This window comes from Prionailurus viverrinus, chromosome D2 (genome assembly GCF_022837055.1).
Source record: "Prionailurus viverrinus isolate Anna chromosome D2, UM_Priviv_1.0, whole genome shotgun sequence".
Taxonomy (NCBI): Eukaryota; Metazoa; Chordata; class Mammalia; order Carnivora; family Felidae; genus Prionailurus; species Prionailurus viverrinus.
In genome coordinates, this window is record NC_062571.1 from 24,975,040 (window position 1) to 24,981,039 (window position 6,000).

Below are 6,000 nucleotides of genomic sequence, written 5' to 3' on the forward strand. Positions count from 1 at the left end.
TTCATCTCCCTCACAGCTCCTGGCCCTGGTGCTCATCAAGGGTGCCATCTGATGGAGAGGTAAGTTAGGCAGAAGAATTCACTGTTCATATGATACTGCAGTGGCCCCCACCCAGCCTAGGGAAGACTCATGTGGTTGGGGAAATCCTTTGAACTATAGAGCCACAAAAATTAGGTTTGCTTTCTAGTTGTGTGACCTTAGGGAAATCATTTAACCTCTCTGAGCCTTGGTTCTCTATACAATAGAGTTGATAATGTTAATTTCACAATGTCATGAGGAAGATCAAACGAGATAATATATGTAAATCACCTGAAAAGGCCCTCTAAAAAATGATAATTCCCTCCCTCCCTTCTTTACAACAATGATCCTGCTGAGCAGAGAGATAACTGCAAAAGGTCATCAGTGCTTACTGTTTATTTTCTTCTTAATGTTCTAGTTACTACCACAGCAAACAAATTACCCCAACCTAGCTTCATACAATAACCATTTTATTATGCTTACTGATTCTGTGTGCCAGGAATTTGGAAAGGGCAGAGTGGGGGTGATTTATTCTGCTCTTTGACATCTGGGACCTCAGCAAGAAGGACTTCTAGGCTTGGAGTGATTTAACTTCCAGGACCAAGAATCATCTGGAGACATTTTTCACTCACATTTCTGGTGGCTGATGTTGACTGCCAACCAGAAGTGATCTGGGCTTCCTCACAGCATGGAGACCCTTGACTTCCTCCACTGAGGTTTACAGTTCCAAAGGCAAACATCCAAAGAAAACTAGGAGGAAGCTGTTTGGCCTTTTATGACCCAGCCTAGGGAGGAGAACACGATCCCACCACTTGACAAGAGGAAAGTCAAGATAACTATGTAATAAGATTGTGTGGGATGACAGAACTTGATTTGGTCATTTATGGAAAATGCAATCTGCCACATCTACCCTGTAAGTGACCACATGATAAAGATGAATAAATCTTAAAAACAAGAAAAAAAAAAACACCCCACACAACATCTTAGAATCCCAAAGTGCTCTGTGATAATCTGAACCTCATATATAATCCAGGCTTTGGTTAACTTGGCCAAGCTCCTGCCTTTAAGACACTAAAAGATGGTTTAGCAAAGTACAGTTGTGCCTCTTCTTTCAGAAGGTTTAGCAAAGTACAATCGTGCCTCTTCTTTAAGAAAACATTTGTTGATAAAAAATCAATCCTTATCAACCAGAAATTTTAGGAGATGGACATTCATATTGGTGAGTTGTGTGAGAAGTTTACTTACATACCAACTAAAATCTTAACCTGGCATTCATGGCCTCTTATAACCTGCCTTCTACCTCTACACCCATTTTATCATTCCAGCTACACTGAATCACATATCATTCCTGGAACAGGTTTGTATTTTTTGCCATGACACCTTTGTCTGGGCCATTTTTCTCTTCCTGGAATGTTCTTCCAGTCATGCCTTTCGAAACCTTACCCATCCTTCCACACCCAGTTTCAATGTCACTTCCTCTCTGAAGACTTACTTGCCTGGCTGCCCATGAAGGTAATCTCTCCTTCAGAGCTTCTAGAAATATTTATTTCTATCCTTCGTTTATTGGTATCACATCCACCTCACATAAACTTTGCCATTTCCCAAGGCCCACGTTGAAATTCCATCTCATTCTTTCCCTCTGTCCTGATCCACACCCTTAACCATTGTAAAGAAGAAAGCAAGATTAAAGTGTTTCATCCATTTTCGAAGTAACTGAGTGCTCACCTAGGCAGAAAGTGTTGGCATTGAAAGGCGGTGAGAAGTCAGAGTGCTAATGAAGAAGCAGAGAAAAATTAGGAGGCTCACCCCTAGCCAACAGATCTCCTTCCTCTGTCTCTCATTGTTTCTTCTTTTCTTACTACCCTTTGCTTTGTGACAGACAGACAGACAGACAGACAGACACACACACACACACACACACACACACACACACACACACACACAAACCCAGCCACTTAAAAGCATTATGAACCTCTACAAGCCGTGCTATATTCTTTTCAGTCACTTTTACATTATCATTTATCTCAGAAATGTGGAGCTCCATTTTTTAATGAGAAAATTTGTTTACTTATTGATTTCTACTTGACAAGAATCACTTCAATCCTTAGATTCCTATTCCTTCTTCAAAACCACATTCATCTAATTTACCATGGACATTCCCATACACACATAATTATATTTTAAATTACATTGATTTAGACTTCAAGTTACATTGTGTTTCTTTTTATTGGACCAAAGGGTAAATTTGAGCAACTAATCTCTTGCTAAATACAGCCATCAAAAGCAAGAAAAGCCTCCCCTTTATAATTTTAATCTAATTTGAAGAAGACAACTCTCATCAATTGAAGCACAAAAGCTCTCTTGCACTACTGGGCCTGACCTTTGTGCCAGAATTATGACTCTCATATCTCATTACTTGTTTCCTCTAATCTTCATTGTACTTAGGACTTTTCGAATTTCACATCTTAAATTTCAGCTAGAATTTACTTAAGCTCCTGCAGCGGTGTCATTAATTGCTACTAAATATCCATGATTTAGGCCACAGATTCACTCTATGACACAGCACTCACCAGATTGAGTCAGAACTGGGAGTCTCTCCTGTCCCTCTTTACCCCATCAGCTAAATTGTCTCTTTCTTTATGCATGTTCTCCTTCAAAATTCCAGCAACTAATAGCTGAAAACAATTACTACTTTACCAAAGACAACAGCGCTATTTTATAGACTAAATGCCATAAAAGAAACTGCCAGCACTTAAGTAGACAGACTGTCTACTCTGTTGAATAGTCAAGATGGCCCAATTTGCCATGCATATGTGGAACTCAGCCTGCCTCAGCAATAAGCTTTCAAGAGATATCAAAGAAAGGTAAGCAAGCAGTGGATATTTAAGCCCTTACTTTTATGTGATACAATTCATGTTTCATTTAATCATTCATTCAATATAACTATAAATATTTCTTGACTACCTACTCTACCCAATCTAGGACACTATAATACAATAGTTTCCCAATATTTAGATTTTACAGACCAGTAAAATTCCAAAAATGTTTGATGGACTAACAAATGCTGACAACTTTATTTTGCTGAGGAAGGCCACAGGATGAAGATCAGTGGGGTCTCCAGTGAGACTGGAAATTAACTGACTGATGGTACAGGAGTGGCAGGTTTAAAGGTAACTGTATATAAGTGGACAAAATCCACAAGATGAGAGAAGTGCAAAAGTAAAGAACATTCTCTAGTTTCAGAGTTAATGAGTTATAAGGATTTGAAAATGATAATTCACCATACCCTTAGCCAAGTTACTAATGCGTTGATGAGAGATTGAACCAGAGTTGTACCTACTAGGCAGTCTTTGCCTAGCTCTCTCTTTCCCACCAGATTCCCAGAGACAGATTCACACTGCCCTACCTGATGGATGGGAAAATCTTGCTGAGTAATCCTGAGCCCATTCAAATCAACTCTAACCCTAGTTTTGGTTATTGGGCTTCTTTGTGACCTGGCCTGCACCTTCTAACCCAGGCCTAGTTACACTCTTCTTATATGAGTCCAGATGCTTTCTCTTGGCTCCTTTCTCAGTAGTCCAAGAGTCTCCATATCATCATTATACCTTTAAATCTCAGCCCCTATGCTTAGGCTTTGACACCTGTAAGTAGACATACCCAGTACCAGCTCCAACCTCAATGAAATATAATTTGTTGTTTGCTCCCTTCCTACGGTTGGGAAAATCCACTAGGTTATCTCTGAACTTCCTGCCAGCCATCCTCTCTGCCTGGACCTAGAAGTGTTGCCTATTACCAGACTTTTCAGATGCCACATTCTACCAACCTAACACTGACTCCAGGAGCTGGTAACCCCAGAAGTTGTGTGTAACCGTTTGCATGCATATATGTGTGTGTATCTTCCTTGAGAGATAGCCCATAGTACTTACTTTTCAGTAAGTACTGATGCTGAAAAGACAAAAAAAGACAAAACAAAACAAAACAAAATCACTGCCCTAGAGCCATTTGCTAACTGAGAAATCTGAATTGTATATTCCAGACTGTTTTTATTCTTATTTTGTAACCAAACCAGGCTTAAGTAAGGAGGAAGTATTTACCAAGGATTCTCAGTGTCTGGAGAAACCCAGACTTAAGTCTACTTTTCCTATTTATTTTCTAGTTCACCTTTGGCCTATGGCTCCACCTTCCATCAAACTACATTTATATTTCCTACCCACTGGCATCTCTGTTTTTAAACAAGACGATACAGTGCTGGCACATCATAAGCACCCAACACAAAATGTTAGCCGTTAATCTTATTTCTCAGTCACGCAGGGCCTCTTAGTTTGGGAATGTTTTCATGCATTTTCATGAAGTTCATAAAATTTCATGGCAGTTCTCCCTGGAAAACATTATCAATTTAATTCCTTTTCCCAAGGAAAGGTAAACTCCTCCAGATGTGTCCTTAGTTTCCACAAGCCTAAGAGGCCAAAGGGAAGGTGCAGGCTGGCTTCCCAGGTGATGCATGCCACAAGTGTGAAGATGTGAGGGGATGGCCAAATCCCGGGTAAAACTGAGGTTGGTGTGTAAAGTTTGTGGGAGACACTGCCTTCACCCTGGAAGCCTTCCTTCATATTTTCTTGTCTCCCTCTCTCATCGCAATGGGTATCTGCCCAAGCATTCGGTGGTAAATGAGGAGCTGACAAAGGTGAGGTATGAGAATTCATCAGCACTCTCAAAGGGAACCTCAAGGTTTGTGCTGAGCTTTTCCCAGATCTTCAAGTTGACACAACAGCCTGCATGGCTAGTGAAGGAGCAGCCCACAGTGTCCAGGATGCTGGGTATCCAAGGCCTAGAACCTGATCCCTGAGGCATCTCAACTTTACCTCTGGAAACTGACTCTGCCAGGTGGGTTTTCCCCTGTGTGGTGCCACCAGGGTGGCTCTGGCTTCCCACTAGATGAGCCTTGGCATACTACCTCAGAAATATCGAAGGCCTTAGACCTTAGATCCAAATCCTTCTGCAAGGATCTCTGACCCATAGTCATTCCAAATGTGTGTATCTTGACATTCTAGAGGGAGCTCTCTCACAATTTGATTTCTAATTTTTACTCAATTTCTTTTCCTTTATTTATACATATTCTGCCAAGATATGTCTCCCACTCCTACCTTGAATTAAGTCTGTCACTTAAGTCTTTAAAGAAATAGTGAAACTGACAGGGTACAGAGGTGGTCCAAATAGTTCTTGTCATATGCAAAACCTCAGACTCAACTTAGAAATCTCAAGAAAATTCTTGAGCAAGTTTCCATCATGGGAATTCTAATCATAAAGCAATTCCTACCAATTTCTGGAAATTTTTTAACCCCATGATGCAGTAATAAATCTAGCTTATCAAGGATTTTTTTTGCATTTGATAACAACCATGATATTTAATCTTTACCATCATTCAAAATGGAAACTATCCTTATTTCAATACAATAAAGTAAATCTAATTTAAATAGCGGGGCCTTTCAGAAAACAGAGACTCACCTCTCAATGCAAAGAACAAATATTTGCATTACCTATTTATATTAAAATATGCAGAAATTTCTCAAGCATTTAGCCAACTTATAAATTTTTATAACTTCTTTGAATTGTTAGCATTTTTTTTAACACACTGCATTATTTCAGCTTTGTGAAGGGCTCAATAACAATCTTTCTGGTCAGGAAAAAGGAAAGGACATTAGAATAAAGAATGCAGAATAAATAAAAACAAAACAGTACAGTCCGTACATCCACTCATACAAAGACAACTTTCATGGGGAGCTATAAGCAATTATAATAACACAATGTCCTTCATGTTGATTTCAGCAGTGAAAAGAATTTCTCTAGTTATTGAAGACTTTCCTGGCCAAGATTCAGAAAAAAATCTGATTCTATCCCAATCTGACTTCTGTGCAATGCAAGTTATGCACATTTTAAACACTGATATATAATGCTGCCATTCTTCTATGAACTGTTAACAGC